The sequence below is a fragment of the Sus scrofa genome, chromosome 18, assembly GCF_054392235.1.
Source record: "Sus scrofa isolate SSC_HxYL_T2T_F1_AM1 chromosome 18, Sscrofa_HxYL_maternal_Yorkshire_Landrace_v2.0, whole genome shotgun sequence".
Taxonomy (NCBI): domain Eukaryota; kingdom Metazoa; phylum Chordata; class Mammalia; order Artiodactyla; family Suidae; genus Sus; species Sus scrofa.
In genome coordinates this window covers 52,767,581-52,788,447 of record NC_139400.1, presented here as the reverse complement: position 1 = coordinate 52,788,447, position 20,867 = coordinate 52,767,581, and the positions used below count along the sequence as shown (strand labels likewise).

General features: G+C 45.4%; 1 protein-coding gene across 7 annotated transcripts in view; it reads right to left on the bottom strand.

Annotated features, from left to right (window-relative positions):
* The window catches only part of TRIL (TLR4 interactor with leucine rich repeats), a 131,540-nt gene that overhangs the window by 23,014 nt on the left and 87,659 nt on the right, over positions 1–20,867 (bottom strand). For 3 of the 7 annotated variants that reach the window (XM_085005619.1, XM_085005620.1, XM_085005624.1), the window contains 2 exons: positions 3,402–3,483; positions 1,093–1,143 (listed from right to left, as the gene is read on the bottom strand). The gene's annotated coding sequence lies outside the window, so the exon portion shown is untranslated. Of the gene's footprint in view, positions 1–1,092; positions 1,144–2,345; positions 2,527–3,401; positions 3,484–20,867 lie in introns of those variants that run through there. The other 4 variants (XM_085005618.1, XM_085005621.1, XM_085005623.1 and 1 more) reach the window with 3 other exon arrangements.

Here is a 20,867-nt window from a genome sequence, read left to right as displayed (position 1 = left end):
CTCCCTGATGTGTCTCACCTCTTAATCATAAGACAGCTGCTGAAGCTCCAGAGCACACCCCCAGTCAAGGGAGAAAGGCTGGGGGCAGGATCAGTACCAGGCACATTCACTTTGGTTCTCATTTACTCAAAAAACAAAAACTGTCCCTGAACAAATCCTACCCCTGGCCAACCCTGTTGTGTTTCATTGGCCAGAACGAGGTCACTTGCCTCTCTTAGCTTCAAAAGAGGCTGCACTACACTATTCACAATAGCCAAGATATGGAAACAGCCTAAATGTCCATTGACAGATGAATGGATTAAGATGTGGTTTATATACACAACGGAATACTACTCAGCCATAAAAAAGGACAAAATAATGCCATTTGCAGCAACATGGACGGAACTAGAGACTCTCATACTAAATGAAGTAAGTCAGAAAGAGAAAGACAAATACCATATGATATCACTTATATCTGGAACCTAATATATGGCACAAATGAATCTTTCCACAGAGAAGAAAATCATGGACTTGGAGAACAGATTTGAGGTTGCCAAGGGGGAGGGGGAGGGAATGGGAGGGATTGGGAAGTTGGGGTTAACAGATGCAAACTATTGCCTTTGGAATGGATAAGCAATGAGATCCTGCTGTGTAGCCCTGGGAACTTATCTAGTCACTTATGATGGAGCATAATAACGTGAGAAAAAGGAATGTATACATGTATGACTGGGTCACCTTGTTGTACAGTAGAAAATTGACAGCACACTGTAAACCAGCTGTGATGGAAAACATAAAAATCATTTTAAAAAAATAAAGAGGAAATAAAAGAAAATGAATAAAATAAAAATAAAGAGCTTGCAAGAGTGGGCACAGGATCATCAAGCTTGCCTAGACCCATGCTTTCCAACTCATGTGCTATGTTGTGCAAGGCCTCTGAAACAGGCCTTAGGAAAAAGACAACAAATTTTACTGGATTTGAAATACATTCACATGATCACACAAAACTTTAATACTATACTTGCCAAAGAAATATGAGATTTTAAGAAAAAACCTTTTCAACTATCATAAATTTTGAAACATTATAAATACGGGTTTTTTTTTTTTTTTACTCACCAATTTGTGCGACCCCAAATGACGATAACCATCAGGAATTTGAGAGAAAATCTAGAAGAGAAATTACAGTATGCTTAATTAACCATTCCAAGTCTGCAATCTGCTTAGGTTTGTGAAAACAAGATTGCATTTCTTATTTACAAAAAAAATAAGAAATAGTTTATTTGGAAATTGTATTCAAATTTAATAATGTCTCTCTTTGTAAATATTTGAATTCACTGTGCAAATTTAATCACTGACTATGTGTCAAGTCATGAAAAACGTTTGGAAGCGCTAGCTGAGATCACCGACCACCTGTTCCCAGAGGTGGGCACACCACCATCCCAAACACTCTGAGGTCCTTTTTTGCAACAAAGACTTGGCGAGTGGATGGCAGCCGGGCAGCCCAGCAGCGCCTGCCGCAATGGGTTATAAGTTTCCATTGTATTGAATTCAGAGCATTGCATAGCTGTGTATGCTTATTTCCTTTGCTCTCATTTACAGGTAAGCTAAGATGTGGCCCCTTGTACAAAGCAATTAAATGAAGTCTCTCCACGCAGAGCTCTTTCCTCCAGGATGGGGCATGGTCCACTTACCTTAATAACATTACAAAATAATTCCATTTTAAACAGAATTGGTTGCCCACCACAAGCCAAGCTTCCCAGCTAAACTGGGAGGCAGCCCTGTTTCTTGTTCCTTCGCCATCTTCCGGCCCCTGAGAACAAATTTTCAGAACAGTGTCTTTCGCAAAACCATTCTGCCTGCATCTCACGGAGGGAGCCGAGTCTGCCTTGACCACCTTAAATTCTGTATCTATAACTCTCTCTTCCCCTCACTTTTCTTTTTTTACTTTTCAACTGAATCTTATTAAGTATGCAAACCCATGAGTTGGTACAATGGACCTCAAATAGCATTTCCAAGCCCAAATGCTGGCTCCTTAACTGGCTATTTAACCTGACAAATGAACCTCTCAAGGTCTCAGTAACTACATCGGCAACATCAGGACAAAAACATATATCTCAAGAAATGTCCACGAGACACTGCATGAAAGCCAGCACAGTGCCTAGGAAATGAAAGCCTTCAGACCGAGAAACTTGAACTTGCCCTGTAACAGCTACAAAACATAATCACTCAATACACTAACTGCAGAAAAAGAAAAATTTCATGAAAGTTGCAAATTCCATGGAAGTAGCCAGATCCATTTTGCCTGATATGGATACTGAAAACCTGGGTGTTGGGGGGATTCTGACAGGAGCAGGAGGAAGAAACCTTACCTGGTGATCCTGAGCCTTGCAAGGCCGCTGTTATTACACCAGCAGTGGGTCCTTACATGCCGGCTTACTGCTCAATAGAATCAAGCTTTCAGTCTTCACCTGAAGTAATTCCCCTTCCAGCCAAGTGTTTCTCCTGGGTTATAACCACCCTGAGAGCCTAGACTGGTACTCTCATCAGTGCCTTAAATATATAAAGTACTCAATTAAAATGTATTAAACCATCCCGATGTTGGATACACATCAGGCGTGGAAAAGGACTGAAACCGTGCAAATGCAGAAAGCTGGCGTGGCACGTACAAAGAATCACCAGATGGCATCCATTTTCTAGGCTGGGGCTACTGATGATTCAAAGACCACCACGGGAATCAAAGCATGTCTCGTGTCAGCTGTGTGACCCAGAATTAGAAGAAGAGTCCGAAAACAAGAGTTGACTTCAAACCCCAGAAATCAGTTAATAAGATTCATCTGAAAAATGAAGTCAGGAGTTCCCACTGTGGTGCAATGGAATCTGAGGCATCTCTGCAGTGCCAGGACACAGATTAGATCCCTGGCTCAGCTGACTGGGATAAAGGATCCAGCGTCGCCACAGCTGTGGCTCGGATCTAATCTCTGGCCTGAAAACTCCATTGCCGTGGGTGGCCAAAAAGAGGAGAAAAAAAGAAAAAGAAAAAAGAAGTCAGACTAACAATTTAGCATAAGAAAAATGGTGCATGTCTGGGAGTTCCCATCGTGGCTCAGCGGAAACAAATCTGACTAGTATCCACGAGGCCACAAGTTTGATCCCCAGCCTCGCTCAGTGGGTTAAGTAACCGGCATTGCCGTGAGCTGTGGTGTAGGTTGCAGACACAGCTCAGATCCCGAGTTGCTGTGGCTGTGGTGTAGGCTGGCAGCCGAGGCTCCAATTCAACCCCTAGCCTGGGAACCTCCATATGCCTTGGGTAAGGCCCTAAAGACCAAAAAAAAAAGTGCATGTCAGAGAGATTTGAAAAAATAGCAAAGGAGAGCATTTGCTGATCAACCTCCATATACAAACTAGGAAGCATCAGGATCACTTACTCAAAGGGGTCAGTTGTAGCTCTGGCGGCTTTGTGTGCGGCGGCAGCAGTTATACAAGCCAACCAAACGTTTGATGGCGCAGCTGTAGGAGAAAAGGCTACGTCAGAAGAAAGTAATGTGATGTGTTAAGTTTCACCTTAAATGACAGGATGCACCGCACGACACCACTGATGCAGGCTCGTGAAGGCAGCCCTGGTGATCGGGGACCAGCCACACTGGCGTCTCCTGGGAGCTGGTTGGAAATGCAGAATCTCAGGCCCCACCTGCGACCTAATGAACTGGAATCTTCATTTTGGTAAGAACCTCAAGTCACTGACAAGCAGTTAAGAGTTTGAAAAGCATTCCTTTCGACAGACCTCGTCCATCGGGTGGCTTTGGTCAGGAAAGAAAGTAACAGGCAAGGAACCAAAGGGTCTGAGAAGACCACGTGTTGTCACTGGCGCTGCTGATACAGGTTTCATTCATTCCTTAACCCACAGCTCCCGCTGCTTCCTTCCAATTCAGCTTTTCCTGCTCCTTTCCTCATCGCCACCCCAACGCTTCCCTGGAACTTTCCTTTCATACAATAACCCTATTTGGTTGTAACTTACGCCTCCAGGCTACATCAAGGGAAAATATTATCAATATTGATTGCTTCCTTTAAATTTTTTGTAATGCAGCCAACTCATTCTGCTGAGAAACAAAACCCACAAGAAGTTCAACAGCTAGTTAGCCCTTTTCTTGGGACTAGAATCCAACATTTAAGTTTACATCAGTTTACCATTTTTTTTAACTTTCAAATTATTTATTTATTATTTATTTATAATTGAAATATGTGTGACTTGTATAAATTGAAGGTGTAGCCATGCCGATGGGATGCCGGTATATATCGTGATATGACTGCCATTGTGTCGGAGTAGCCAGCACGGCTGTCACATCTCATTTCTTTTTTTGTGGTGGGAATAATTAAGATCTAGTCTCTTAGCAAGTGTGATGATTATAATTCAATATTGTTGTCTCGAATCACTCTGCTGGGCATTAGATCTGCAGGATTTTTTTTCTCGATGAGTTGCAAGTTTGGGGCCTTAAACTGATAGGGGTAGAGTAGGCACAGGTGGTTGTAAAAGCCCTAATAGGGGATCACAGATAAAGAGGGAAACCTGGGGGAGGTTGGGAGACCCCTGCAAGTTCAAGGAAGCCATGAGAACGAGGCAGGCTTGCTTGACTAGTCGAGGTGCGCAAATTGCCTCAAGACGTTGGGTGGGGTTGCGACGAGGCCTGCGTTCATTCAGATTCAGACCGTGGTCAAGAGTGAAAAACTTCTGGTCTCCGGAGGAGACAGTCTGGGGGGCGAGGGGATGTGCTTGGGTTATGGGATGGAAATCCTATGAATGATCATTATACAACTACAGATGTGATACATTCATTTGAGTAATAAAAAAATTAAATAAAAAAATAAAGAGTTTGAAGATAGCCCTTCAGCTGATTTGAATACACACCTTACCGGATACTGAGGAGGAGCTACTACTCCCGGAAAGGAAGAGGGGGGCCTTTCCAACCCCTGCTCCACTTGGATGATAAAACTGTGGCCCCCCTGGATCCTCAGGGTAGAGCTTCCTTGCCTGCCTGCTTGTATCTCTTACAAGCGTCCTATCCTGATAAATCTGTTTCTTACCTGTTACTTTGTCGCTGGCTAAATTCCTTCTGTGCAGAGGCATAAAGAACCTGAACATTAGTGCGTCCAGTTACAGGGTGAGCAATTCTTATTTAAAACCGTGGGTTTAAGTCCCAATCTGGCTCTGGGTTGGGTTCGAGTCCCAGCACGTGGGTGCAAGTCCCAGTCTGTGTTCGGGCTAAGTTCAGGCCGTTAGTGCTGTCAGTTTCAAAACCACATCTCTCTCCCACAACCGCAACCCCTGGCAGCCACCAGTTTACTCTCTGTTTTAAGGAGTTCGGCTTATTTAGAGTTCACCCATAAGTGAGATCATATGGAATTTGTCTGTCTTTGCCTGACTTCTCTCACTTAGCACGATGCCCTTGAGGTGCATCTGTGTATGTGGTTGCTAATACTCTACCACTTGCTCTACATACATGCACTTGTGAAAAATCTACTTTCCAGTAGAGATCAGAGAGTTTTCTGATAAAAGGAAATTGGGAAAGGCGCCACTATTTTAAATTGATCAGTTATCATGGCAGAAAAGCCTCCATTAAGTTCCCTGGATTGTTCGGAGCCACTAAGAGGAAGCTTAGAAAACACCAAATTTGGGGGTTCTCAAAGTGTGGTCTTGGCACCAGCCCCAGCAACGTCACCTGGGAACCTGTATGAAATGCAAGATCTCAGGCCCCACCTTAGGCTTTTTAAACCAGAAACTCTGACGGTGAGGCCGGCGATCTGTCTTGACAAGTCTCCAGGTGACCTTGATGCCTGCTGGAATTTTAAAATCACTGATAGAATCTAAGAACAGATTAACGCATCAGGAAGACGGATGAGGCCAAAGGAACCAAGGCACTTTGATATGAAAAACTAAAACATACAGCAAGTATTTCCAGCTCGGATTGTGACCCTCATCCTCAGGGCCAGTTTAGTCAAAGGCAAAACCTGAGCGATTCCTTTGTTCAAAGAGTCAGGGAGAAATACCTGTTTCCTAGGGTAATTTGAATTGGTTGCAAACATTCAAATATTCATTTATATGCGGATGTTTTCTCCAGCAGACACTGTTTCGTAATCAGCTAGCAGCCTAGAACAGATCTGAAAGGATCCTGGCAGATTCTCTGGTGTTGCTTCTCTCCTTTTAAGGTTTACGAAAGGTCTGCTCCCGGGGCACATATTTTATTCTTCTTAACTTATACTTTCCGATTACGAAGCACTTAATAATCAAAGAGAGTGGCTCTTCTGCATCCCAGAGTGCATTCGGCTCTTTTGGCTAATGGACAAATTTCCATCTCCCTTCTAAGTGTTCGTGGATCCTAAGGAGCATTTGTGCGCAAACAGCCCAGTCGCACAATTAGCCCCTGCCTGGTTCTCCCCAACCAGGAGCAGCCTAGACACAGGTCAGGACTACATGATTTTTATGCCCAGGAGTCAATTACACTAGCTAAGGCACTTAAGTAAAACACACTATGCTTCAATAGCTGCCTTTACAATTCAGGGGAAACCAACGTCTTAATCCCTGCAGTCTTGTTATCAAGTTAATCAAAATTTTCATATCAGAATGCATATTCAAGTTATGTCCCTTAGCACAGGCCAAGACCCTTCTTCCTCCCCTCTCGTCTGTTCTGCGGGCCACACAATGCCGTGTTATGAAAACTACCCTTTCAACCTGATAAAATATTTAAGCCCTGTGTCCTGATAGTGTTATGTAAGCAAATACCAAGGAAAGTCCAACCATTAGTGAACCCGATCAGGCTAGTCTCCAAGGACTGGGAAAACAATTCAGCTGCAGAGCTGACCTGCACAGCGAGATTGCAAAGGTGTGGACCCTGCAGGCTCAGAGCCCAGACACCCCACATCCTTCCTGAAAAGCTGTTCTCCACTTTGTCTCCTGTTACTTTAATTAGGTTCAAGAGGCACTGAATCTAGATGACTTCAGAAAAAAGTATCTGTGTCTACAGCATGGAAATCAGGGAGGGGGGGGAAAGGACGGGTGGTCTTGAATGCAGACAAACATATATGTTCATATAGAGAGAGATCGTTATGAGCTATATATATTGTCACATAAGATATATATATATATATCTTCATGATCTTTTTCTCAGCAAAAGAACTATAAGTTCCACTAAGAAGGGTTAGAGGAGCAGATAATTTTATGAGACCTTCTTCCCACTGGTGAACTTCCTCCTTGACTCAACCCCCTGGAGTCCCCGATTGATTATTGAAGGCCAACTCCCAAGTCTATACCACAGAACCTAATTACTCTCGGGATTTCCTGACCCCAGTTCCCACAGCCCTGGAGCGCCACAGCCGTCTGGGTCCTCCGCGGTGTCCCAGTCCCCAGCTCCGTGCCTGCACGTGCTCAGCAACAGTGTGCTCTGTGCATTAACAGATGGATACCTGGACACACAAAGTGGTTCCTTCTCCTTCCCCATCCCAGGCCAGCGCGGTGCCGTGGAGCCCTCGTACGTATTTTGTACGTGTTCACCCTTCTCTCTAACCCTCAGCTCTACTCTTGGTAAACCCTGGCCACTGTGCCTTCATGAGAAAACGTGAATCTGCCTCCTCTCTACCCATGCCCGCTGCCCTCCTGCAGAATCGCACTGTCTCTGAGCTGCGCAATGGCAACACCCTGCGAACCGGCCTCCCTGCTTCCATTCGTGTCTTTGCGTGGCCCAAACTGCCAACCCACATCCTTTTTAAAGCACAGACCTCCTCTCCCTCCCCCTCCTTCTCTCCCTCTCCTCCTCCTCCAGCCACACAGATACACACACACACACACTCCTGACCCAACTCAAACACCTTCCATGGCTCTTCACTGCGAAATAAGCAAAGTCCAGATTCAGTAGCTTGAGGCATCCAGACAGGATTCCACAATGTCACCTCAACCTCCCTTCCCTTCCATCCTGCTACATCCTCTCCATCCTCCTCCCCACCCCGCACCCCAGGGACGCGTTTCCCCAGACAAGGCTGCCCCTTCCACCGCCTGGCAGTTCCCTCTGCCAGGAATCCTTCTGCCCGCCCCTCCACCCCGAGTGAGGCTGCCTGTTCTTCCACAAAGCCTCTCCAAGAGATTGCCAGCTAAAATGCGTCCATTCCCTCTACTCCACTCTCATGGTGCTCGGCTTGCTCTTATCACAGCCCCTACTGCAATGTGCTGCATGTCAATATTTGTCTGTGCTGTCTCCCCACTCCGTGACAGCATCTGCAGGATCCGAGTTGTATTTCGCTCATTTCTATAATCCCATCTGGCTTAGCACGCGGTTTACTTAGCACTGAGGGAGCGCTAAGAGATGTGTTTGAATCTATACAATAACTTCACTAGTAATATCAGAGATAGACACATTCTCTCTCTCTCTCTCTCTCTCTCTCTCTCACATACACACACACACACAATTGGCCCAAATGCAAAATAAAAATTTTACCTAAGAACTCTGGAATCTACAAACAAGAATATTCTTCAGGAGTTCCGGCATGGCTTAGTGGTAAGGAACCTGACTAGTATCCATGAGGATTTGGGTTTGATCCTTGGCCTCACTCAGTGGGTTAAATGATCCCGTGTTGCCCTGAGCTGTGGTGTAGGTTGCAAAATGGCTTGGACCTGGCATTGCCATGGCTGTGGTGTCTGCCTGCAGCTGCAGCTCCAATTCCACCCCTAGCCTGGGAACTTCCATGTGCCACACCTGCGGCCCTTAAAAACAAACAAAAATTCTGTGGAACAGTGTGTGGCCTTTCGCCTTCACTTTTCTCCAACCTCCCCAGGCAGTTAGTAGCTTCGTCAGTCATGAGCAGAACATCTGACCTGCGGGCTCCCTGAAAAGCACGCGTAGATGGAAACGCACAGCACAGCTCCAGGCCATCCCCCTGGTGCTGGATGCTGCCTTGGAGCTGGGAGAGCCGTCTACCCCCAAGCGCCATGGAAGAGCTCCTGTCAACAGTCAAATCTGCATCCAACCCTAACCGGGCGAGCATCCCCTTGAGTCAATATGAGTCACCTTCTCAAATCAGCCATTTTCTGATACCTGCTCAATAGCTGGCCTCGGTCTAGCCATCTCTGCCAGATAAGCAGGTGAAATGTCCTTGTGGCTGGGAGGGGCTTCCTAAGTCTGCCCCCTTGGGTGAGACCCTCTTGTGACCCCACAGATGTGGCTGTGCTCAGAGCAGATGGCCGACGCGGCCTTGTGATCCGGGCATCCTGATCCGTTTACCCACAAGCTCAAACATTCGCCTACGTTTTCCTCAATTTAGCAAATAAACTCCTCATTCTAGACAATGGGCAAACCTCCAAGGTAATAAACTGCAGAAATGTGATTAAAACACCCCCCCAAATTACATGAAAATCCTCGGAGTAAAAAATAAAATCTAAAAAAAAAAAAAAAGACTTTTAGTCTAAAGGAAAGAAATAGACACTGGAGAGCTGAATGTGGAATTTTAAAATTACTAAATGTTAGACCAAAAATATTTGTTTTCATATTTTTCCTACTCCTATTTTGAGGTGGAGAAAATTATTTTTCTTCCAGATCATTTCCTCCCAAGAGCTTGTACTTGGCACCCAGAGCGGTTCTAATCCTTTGATTGGTAAGAGCTGCTGAAGAAAGTGTGTTTAATTAAATCCTATTTTCTGGAAATAAACAGGCTAGTTAGCTGCTATTCACAGCTCTTCAGCATCTCTCTTATCAGGTGAAGAAGGTGTGGGTTTGGCTCACTCTCCTCCGCCCTGATTCCAAATAGGAAAAAGTCTTCCTGGCCTTACCCTCAGGTTTTTCTCTTTTTTTCTTTTTTTTTTTCTTTTACTGGTTCTTTTCATGAATCTATAGGGTCAAGTTCCTGGAATCAGGGTGACATTTATTCATTTATTAAGTCAATCACCATAATTCAGATGAGCTACAAATTTTTTAATGACTTAGTTAAAAATCAGAGAAATAAATAAGATACAGCTCTTGCCTCAAGGCACAGTCCATCAGTAAGGATGGGCAGGTAGCCAGAGAGCAGGCTGACAGGTGATAACAGGGATGCACCCGGTGCTGGAGGCTGGAAGAGGCATGGCAGTCTGCCTGGTGGTTTTCACAAGGAGGGGCTGCTTGAGCACAGGTGACCTGCATGCAGAGTCCCAATGGGCACAGATTCCAAAGAAGGAGGATTCATGACAGAAATGCAAATCCGTACATCAGAATGGAAAAGGAAGACTTTATAGGTCGTGTCTTAACAACTAAACTTTCTTTAGACCTCTGTTTTGTGACAGATTATAGTTGCTAAAAGTGACAACAATATCTCCCATCCCACGTATCCCTCAGCAACGGACCTTGGCCCATCTCCCATTAAGAGGAGGAGTCTACAGCTACAGTCCTGGCATGTGGGAGGGCCCTGCGACCGCTTTCGCCAGGAGCATGGCATGGAAGAAACACTGAGGTTGTCCTAGGCATGGGTCTTCAGTCGCTTGGCTTCTTTCAAGTCTTACCTCTTGAAAGCCAGCCCCCAAGTAAGACGTGGGCTTCGCCATGACTCCATGAGCCCACCATGCTGAGCAGAGGCCCAGCCACATGGAGAGGCCCTGGAGGATGAGATGCCACAGGGAGAGAAAGAGAGAAGAAGGAGAAAGAGGAGGAGGAAGAGGAGGAGGAGAAGAAGGAAGAGGAGGAGAAGGGGAGAGAGGGGAGAAGGAAGAGGCAGAGGAGCAGGAGGGAGAGGAGGAGGAGGGGAGGAAGGGAGGGGGCAGGGAGGGAAGGGGCAGGGGGAGGGGGAGAGGAGCCCAGTATCCCAGTCCCAGAGGTTCCAGGCATGTGAATGAAGACACCTTCTTGGAAAGGATCCTGCAGCCCCAGCAGCCCCAGCTGACCTCCTAAGGATGGGTGATCAACTGCCCAGCCAATCCCTTCCCGAATGCCTGACCCCCAAAACTGTGAGCAAAATAAAATCGTTGGTTGAAGCCATTAGGTTTGGGGATGGTATTTTTGTGCAGTGAAACATTTACCAAAATACAGAGGATTTAAGGTGGATATACAATGCTAAGGGAAAGAGAATCCTGACATGCCTTAGAATGTCATCTTGTTAGCCCATAAATATGGAAATAAAAGAGAAACCCAAGTACCTTTGTGTTCTCTGCTGATTTGTGTGTTCCTATTCCACTTCTAGAACCGATCTTCTCCCTTTATGTAAGTCAGAGGCAGGCAATACAGCATAATAGTCCTTCCCGATGCTTAAAAGATCTTGGTAGAGCCTACGTGGGTGCTCTTTCCCGTGCCCACCCTCTAAGGAAGGAGCTGTTGCAGCGTTAGCCAGTCAAATAGTGGAGAAGACCCTGCCAGTCCATTTTTCATCTTTGCTATAAACTCCAAAGGTATGCTCACACACAGATTAATAGAGACTTGGCTATTCATCACTCATGTGACCTCAGAAGCATGATTGCCTGCTTCGAAGGCTTTTAAAATCTCCCAGAGAACACTGTACTATTTCATTGCACTACAGGGAAAGAGTCACTCAACTTGTTATGCATGGTTAATATGAGAGAGAGAAAACATCGGCTAAGGGCATTGAGTTTTCTGCTAACCAGGGACTAGTTGAGTCTTAGAAAGAGCAGAATAGGCTAGAATCACTTGCTGTATGACTATGGGTCCACACCTCCCACGAAACCCTCTGGGGGTACCTCAGAGCTTTCCCAAATGCCATGAATTCATCCTAAATGTTACGACTGGGAGAAGGTATATTGAACATCTCAGGCTTCTGTCTTCTTTCCTTGCTCGCTCCAGCTTGGAGGCCTGGATTCATGGACTCCAATTTCACTCCCACTTGGAAATTAGCAAATGGCAAGACTGACCAAAAAACTTGTCATCAGGCAGGACCTTTGTGAAATGGCTCTCTAATTAGCCATTTCATATTTTTGTTATTTCTTTCGCGATTCATGTTACAAATATGTTCCGTGGATGCCAGGCTGCTAGGATGCAGGGAGCCCTTGTCACTCAGCAGTAATTCAGTGAAATAATAAATAACTGCACCAGCAGCCACGCGGCCCCCATCAGTCCTCCCCCACACCCCCCAGGCCAGGCAGCCAGGCTCCCCACCCGGCACCCAGCTCGGTGGCAGGTGGGGGTGGGACACGAGGGGTCACCACAGACAAGGAAGGAGTCCCGCCCTCCCAGGAGTGGGCCCTGGCAGAGACACGAGGGCTGTGGGTATGGCACCCCTCTCAGAGGTCACCCAAGGACTGGGTGTAAAAAGCTGCCTTCTCCGAGGCGCTGTTATCACAGGCAGCACATCTCCTAAGTGACACTGCAGGAACGGGGGTCCCTAAGGGAAAGATGCCATTTCGTGCACGAAGCCAGATCAGCTGGAACTGGGAGGCAACGGCTGACATCTGCAGGACAGCCGGGACCAGGACCTTGCGCTCGGTCAGCTTGTAGGTGGGGTCCCCTCGCAGGCTCCCGCCAAGATTTCAGCCGGGTCCTAGCCCCACCCTGGCCCACAGTCATCGGCCTTATGGAGCATCTCAGGAAAGAAACAGTAACTTCCCCTCCGAGGCCCACCCTTCCTCGGCTGTGTTAGAAAAACAGTAGGGAAGTCTCAAAATATGACAGAGAAAGATGTCACTCAGGCGACCCTGGGCCAGCCAAACGCGGCCCGACACACCAGACCGTTGGTCAGCAGGAGATATCGCGGCTCCAACGCAGCGAGGCAGAGCGAATTCAGCCTTCTCCCCACCCCCCGGAGAGCTGGATTCTCACTCATGGCCAAGGGTTTTAATCCAGCCCATGGCTGGAGATGTCAAAGACAGAAGAAAACTCCATGGCAGCAACAGAATTTCTGCTCACCCAGGAACACTCAGAAACACACTTCTTCCTTCTAGAACCTTCTGTCCACGATGAACACAGGAGAGACTCTCACTTAGCTTATTTTTTGTACTCTTCTTGGCATAGCATCCGCAGGGAGTGGGTCTACAATGCTTTTGACTTTGTAGATTTCCAGATACTGTCAGTCTTCTGACCTGGGGGCTGCAGGCGAATGACAATGGAGATGGCCATTGAAAAATCACCTCTCATGTGACAGGAAATGAGCAGAAAGGGGAGCGTGGAGGAGAGCAATTCCCTTATTCCTTCAGGGCCCTCGGGATGAGATACAGAAAAAAGGCAGAGAGTGAAACGTCCTCAGTCATTTTTCTTTTTGCTCTCTTGATTTTTTAAAGAAATCATTGTGTGATTTGGGCATCTGCAAAACAATAATTCTTTTGAAAATCTCCTTATAGCCATCACGTATCATTTCTAAATAAAGAAGAGGTTTTGCTTCATCAGAGCTGCTTGCATGACAAGGTAATTGATTTTAGAAATAGGTCTTTTTTTTCTTACAGCCATACGAAGTTTCACTGAAATCTTAAATTGTTAGCATTTTCTGATTATTTGGTGTAAGTTTGCTGAATGCTGTGCTTTCTTTCTATGCAGGAAGACTGTCTCATTCTCAGATTCATGAGGAATGCAAGCAAAACCTATATGTTCCACGATTTCTTTTCCTGACACGCCCAACATTAAAGAAACAGAATTTACTTTAGAACTAAACACTTTAGAAAGAAGGTCCGTGGAACAAGCTAGGAAAAGAGAAAAATGATGTGGCGACAAATGGCTTCTTGACTGTTTGCATGGAGTTTACGAAATTGGCCCTTTCTGGGGAGAGCTGAGGCACAAAGTCACTGTTTTAAAATTGCATTTCAAACCAGGAGTTCCCGTCGTGGCACAGTGGTTAACAAATCCGACTAGGAACCATGAGGTTGCAGGTTCGATCCCTGGCCTCGCTCAGTGGGTTAAGGATCCGGCATTGCTGTGAGCTGTGGTGTAGGTCGCAGACGCACCTTGGATCCCACGTTGCTGTGGCTCTGGCGTAGGCTGGCAGCTGTAGCTCTGATTAGACCCCTAGCCTGGGAACCTCATATGCCAAAAAAGCGGGCCTAGAAAAGGAAAAAAGACAAAAGACAAAACAAAACAAAAAACTTACTAAAGAGCAGGTAATTCTTTTATTTTCCTAAAAGAGCCACTGGATTGCATCTTCTAGAGGACAAACTGCATCCTTCTTTTTCTTTTTTTTTCTTTGTCTTTTCCATACCCGAGGCATATGGAAGTTGCCAGGCTAGGGGTCAAATAGGAGCTGCAGCTGCCGGCCTACACCACAATCACAGCAACGCCAGATCTGAGCCACATTTGCGACACATCGCAGCTCACGGCAACGCCGGTTTCTTGACCCACTGAGCAAGGCCAGGGATTGAACCTGCCACCTCATGGATACTAGTCAGGTTCATTACTGCTGAACCACAACAGGAACTACGAAATTGCACCCTTGTTCATTCTTGTGTGAGCCCCCTCTGTGCGGTGCCAGACATCATAGGTTTTTGACAAAAGGGTTGCTGTTAGTATTGCATTACATGTGATAGTATTATAATGCACATAATACTGCACTCCTTACCTGCAAATAAGGCTGTTTCTTACAAATGGAAGTTATCAATAGGTCTTTCTGTCAAACCCACTTGGATGTAAGTCTGTGAGTAGGGTTTCTTTTTATATCAAAAAGTATTACAGCTGCATGCTATTCAGGCTTTGAACTAAATTTCTTCCCTTGATTAACCTATCAGATGAACAGGTTGTGCAACTTCAGATTTAATTAGCCAAATTTAAAGAAGTAGGACCACATCAAATGAATAGTACTCAAATACACTACATCCGAAAAACTGAGATTATTATACATATTTTGCTTCTTTTGACCGTTTACTATTGGATTAGAATACATTAACATTCTCTTGGAGTTCCCATCATAGCGCAGTGGAAACTAATCTGACTAGGAACCACGAGGCTGTGAGTTCAATCCCTGGCCTAGCTCAGTGGGTTAAGGATCCAGCGTTGTCAAAGTGAGCTGTGGTGTGGGTCACAGAAGCGGCTTGGATCTGGGGTTGCTCTGGCTCTGGGGTAGGCTGGCGGCTACAGCTCCAATTAGAACCCTAGCCCGGGAACCTCCATATGCCGCGGGTGTGGCCCTAAAAAGGACAAAAAGACAAAAAATTCTCTTTTCATCATAATCAAATTAAATAAATCTAATATGAAATGTCATTTTCCCGCAAAGTATTCTTATGGTGTAACATTCTTTACACTCATCACGTTGTAGTTGGTATTGTTTGCTGCTGACATTGAATTATATTCATTAAATAGAGGTATCAATTTTGCAAAGAAAGAACATGGGGATACAAAAAAGAATGAGATGTTATTCACGGTTTCATTGTCAGCCAACTACGCTGATATTCAAAGAGAAAGAAAAGGGGTGTGTGTGTGTGTGTGTGTGTGTGTGTGTGTGTGTATCATGCACACAGAATAAGCCACAGAATGGAAACACTGCATCTGTACAATCATGACACAGAGTAGTTTCCTATAACTGCAACCAATTTTGAAAAACAAAGCAGGGATTTACTTCTGTAAATAAGACCCTTCTTTAAATTCACCATGAATTAAGATAGTGGAAAGAAGGACATGTCATATCCCAAAGCAGAAGCTTTCTGCACTCCCAGTGTTTCCTTTTTCCCCTGCTGCTCTGTCTTCTTGTGGCCTCTTCCTCTCTCTCTCCTTCTGTCTCACACACAGGATTATAGCAGCTAGAAATTTACCAAAAACATAGCAGTAGTGAAAAAAAATAATGAAGATATTCACTCACTTAACTCTAAAAACAGCCTGAATGATGAACCAGAAAAGTCTAGCTTCAGACTTGTGGCTCCAGCCTGTGGGGCTTTTGCAGGTTTCACTGTGTGAAGTCAGAGGTCTGTCATGTATGAAACACAGGAACACGAAGTTACTTAGAAAACAGCATCTTGATTCCAGACCTTGCCCAACAATTGAAGAGAAATGCAGCTCTTCTTGAATTGGAGACTCATAAATGGGACAGACCCAAGATTCCCTGTCATACCTGAATCTTTTTTTTTTTTTTTTTTTTTTTTGTCTTTTTTAGCTATTTCTTGGGCCGCTCCCGAGGCATATGGAGGTTCCCAGGCTAGGGGTCGAATCGGAGCTGCAGCTGCCAGCCTACGCCAGAGCCACAGCAACGCGGGATCCGAGCCACATCTGCAACCTACACCACAGCTCACGGCAACGCCAGATCCTTAACCCACTGAGCAAGGGCAGGGACCGAACCCGCAACCTCATGGCTCCTAGTCGGATTCGTTAACCACTGCGCCACGACGGGAACTCCATACCTGAATCTTATTTTTATTTTTGATGTTAGCTGATAAAGTCCAAATTGTTATCTAAACATCAGAGGAAAGTTAATCAGAAAAGTCCAAGAGAATTGAACATATTTCACATATGAAGTTTGTTGAGAAGCATGATGTTTTTCTCTCTCTTTTGTTTCTTTTATTTAAAAAATGTTAGCATCATCAAGTCAGGCGTTCCAGCGTAAATTCCCATCCTCCGAAACATCTCATTAAGGAAAAACAACCTTTCTTTGTATTGGAATTCACCCTTTTTTTTTTTTTTGGAAGTGGGGAGAAAGGGCAGTGCTTCTCAGAAGCTGTGCTTTTGGGCAGCTTACTTTAAAATGTACGTGGGAGAAGTTTCTAGACTCTGCCTTTCCACACCTAATAACTCACCGTGCAAGCCTTCATGCCTGTACTTATCAAGGTCAGGAATAATGTTTTTGGATTCTTTCAAGGTCTTCATGGCAGCTACTTCCTCTGAAACAGACCACCTCTTTCATTAGGAGTATTTATGGGAAATAATATATTTGTACAGTTGAAAGCATCACCTGTTTTGCTAAGTCCGTTCTTGTCTGAATGTAAATAGACTGTTAGAGGGTTTACTCCACAACACTTGCTAATGGAAAGGACTAATCAAAACTTTTCTACAGCAGTAAATTTTTATATATTTTTTAACCACTGGATTCCAATTAAATGTATGCAATATAGCAAGCTTTGATTAAAAAAATTTTAAAAGAGATTATGTATACAGCCCTGTGGAAAACAAGGCAGCCTAGGTATGCAGGCACTTGTACATTCTTAATAGAAGTCTTTACCTGAAGGTAAAACCCAATAAAGTGGACCCTATAATGTGCTGTGGCCTCTATGTTGATTTACCTGTGTTACCCCATCAGCAGAAAGCAACTTTACCAGGTACACACCGCGCTTATATATTTAGGGCATATAAAAATGCATATAAAAGATCCTTTTTTCTTTTTATAAAGAAGGACTGAATTTCATTAGGGAACTTTTTTTTTTCTTTAAAAAGTTCTTTGTTAAGCATGGGATATACCAATTGCAAATAAAGGAATTTATGGCACTGTGCTGATGTTTATAAAGGGAGGGAAAATCCTTAATGTGAGCCTACAATTTCAAAGACAAAAAAAAAAAAAAAAAGCATAAATACAAGCTTTGGCCTTACTCAAATATACACTAGCAATATCTTTCAAAGAGTCTCCTTGATTTCACTGAGATATAAATATTTTTCTAAATGACTCAAAAAGATGTGATTTTATGTAATTGAAGTCTATGAGGAGAGGTCTGGGAACAGACGGCTAAAAATCATTTGGGTTTTTTTGTGGGGGGAAATCCCAATTTTTTTTCTCATCTGAGCATATTTAAACACAGCATCTTTGCACATTTCCTGTAAAAATTTCACAGACCTTTCATAGGTAGGATTCTGTCTCCTATATTTAAGTTTCAGGATTAGTTGCAGTCTTAAAAAAATATTTAATTCTCTTTGCTCTGTGACATGGCTTAATGAATCTAGGTTGAGTTTCTTTAGGAAACATAAGACGCTTCTTGACAACTGAGAAGTCTCCCAGACACTCGTTGCTGTCAGAGTTTTCCAAAACCACACATAAGCTGAGGCCACGAGGTGCCTACATGAGACAAGAAAAGAGCAGCGGCCTCCCTCTCTGACCTTGGTTATGTTTGAGTGAGAAATGTGTTTATTGCTCAGGCTCGCTGGGTGTTTAAACGTCCCTATTGTGCGAATTATGAGTGCTTGGAGCGCAAATTATGAGCACTGCAGCCGCTCTTTATAATTTCGAACTGTCTGATCTACTCTCCTTGTCTTTGTTCACCATCCGCCTTTGAGAACTGCGAAAAGCCAGGCCTGTGATTATTTTTAATAACGCCCATGGCTTTAAAACCTTGGTTGAAGTCCTCTCGTGATTTTCCTTGCTCTCAAAATCTATAGTGCTTTTAATAGCTTTTCATGAAGACTCTGCATCTTTAAGGAGGAAAGAGAAAGGAGAGATGGGTGACATGTGTCAGCTGTGGCAGACATGCTTTTTCATCCCGAGATTAAAAAGACAGAAAACCACGGAAAAGAACTGCGTCTCTGCCTTGGGCCCCTGACTTTAAGGATGTTGGGCTGCCAGTGAGCGGGGCGGTTACGTCGGGGAGACAGGCAGATCCAGCAGCGGGGCTGTGCGCGAAGCGGGGCTCCTGGTCTGCGCCCAGTCGGTCTGTGCGCGCCCACGGGAGGGGACCGGACGCCAGGTGCCTTCCTCTCCGGACGGTGGGCCTTCCGATGTCCGGAGTACTGAGACATGGTGCCCAGGGGGTTCAGGAATGGGACGTAGGGGCCTACAGCTTGAGAGTGAGACACGAGGTACGCCCGGTTTCTTCTCCTTGTCCCCGGGCCACCGCTTCCCTCCCCAGCAAATGCCTCCTCCCATCCTCTACAAAGGAAAGCAAATCTATCAGTTCTTTGCTCCCAGGAGTCCTGTCTGCCCTTCTCCGAAACGTGCACAAAAAAGTGACAGCCTTGGTGGGGATTCTGGGGAAGGAGAAGTCCCCTGGCCAAGGGTCCCAGGTCTCCAGAGTCGCCGCGTCGCAGCACCGGCTGCCTGACGGCTCCAGGAGCCCGGCGGCGTTTTCCTCCGCTCGCGCGCCCTCTGGCGGCGCTATGGAGAAATTCACCACGCGAGGGGGCGTGGCGGAAAATACAGAGCAGCGCTTTGCTTTGAATAGGAAGGAAGGTGGGCGGCAGTTCTGGCGGAGGCGGAGCAATACAAGCAAAGTGGTGGCAGTCTAATAACGTTGGACTGGCCTTCTTCCTCAGTGTCGGGGCTACAGAACCTGAGGTCATGGTTTTCCTCAACAGTATGTTAGTCACCAGTGACTTTCCCCAGACTTTCATGAGATCCCAGATTAAAAGGGGAGAACAAGGAGGTCCCCTGATTTTCAGCACCCTTCTCCCTGCCAGCCCCACCCCTCAGCGCTGTCTCTCCACCCACGGATACACGCACACACCATCTATTTTCTTTACTCAGTCACAGGGTCTCCAACACATTATTCTTACACCCATGTAATGGCTTTTTTGATGTCAGCTTGGCTAAGCTAAAATTCCCAGTTATTCCATCAGACACTGATCCAGATGTGGCTGCGAGGGGCGTTTGCAGATATCATTAGAGTCATGATTCTGTTGGCTTTAAGTAAGGAAGATTATAATGTATGACCTGGGTGGGCCTGACTTAATCAGTTGGAAGCCCTTAAAAACTGGGCTGAGTCTTCCCAGAGACAGGGATGGAGAGACAGAGAAGAAATACTGCCTGGGGACCGAAGCTTCAGCCATGCCCACAGAGCTCTCCACTCTGCTTGTGATCGCTTCCTGATTGCCTCCCTGACAAACTGGGGACTTGCTCAGCCAGCTCTCACAATAGTATAAGCCAACTCCTTGTAATATATCTCTTAATATATATGAATGCATTGGTTGTGTGTCTGGTTGAATCCTAGCTGATACAATTCACATAGACCAAGTCAGAAAAAGTACTAAGGAAATTCACAGTGCCAGATGATTCTACCCCAGTTCCTCCCAAATGTCAGTCTACAGACAGCTTCTGAATGTCTACTGGTGGCAGGGACAAGGCGCTATAAACTGGAGAAGCAACTGAGAACAGAGCTAACGGGGTTTCTTCCCTTACTTGTGAAGCTCTCTCATGGGTACACACCCAGCTCCACAGGGCAACTCTGAGCTTTTCAAACCTGGACCAGAAGCTAGTTTTAACTAATGCTTTGTTGTGGGTCCTGGTGGCCTGCTTAGAGCCCTGCAAAACTTTAGTAGGAGGAGGACGCCAATGAGGAAAACCAGACAGCAGTCTTTGCCTTGAGGGCCCTCGATCTATCACCACTAAAGGTAAAATGCTCATTTATCTCATTGCCAAACATCCTGAGTCATCCACCCCCACAATGCGTTTTTTTGCACTTACTGTTTCTATATATGGCAAAGGGGTGACACTTACTGATAATGGATCAGGGCTGTAGAATGTTGGCAAAAGCCAACTTAACTCAGGCTGGCAAAGGGGACCCTCCTCTCTAGATTCATCAGCAGAAACACTGGTCTTGAGCCAGACGGAGAAGCCCAGTAAAAGACCTCATTCCTTCTCCTACACCTCCTACCTCTGCCTCAAGGCTCAAGGCCTATCCCATGATGGCAGTAACCCAGTGCATTTCAATCCAACCAGTGTTTAATGAGTACCTTCCATGCTGCAAGTTTACCTTCTACAATCCAGTGTCCTAAAATAGCTTTTGTAATCACCGTTGGCCAGCCAAGGAGTCCCTATATTTAGTAATAACATTCATGGGTATCCTGTTGACTGCACCATGGTTTTTTTTTTTTTTTTTTTTTTTTACCTTTTTGGTTATTTTCCCCTTGATATTCACACCTTCCCTTGGGTTTGGTCAGAACTCTTTCCTAATTTTACGTCCTGTTTGTTTGCTTCCTCTCAGCCCTCTCTGGAAGGATTTTATTCTCAGCCCACTCTTGGGGCTCTCTATTGGTCACCCTGTTGTCTGAACTTATTCCCTCACATCAAAAGATGAACTGTACACCGATGGCCCCATATCTCTCTCTCTGGAC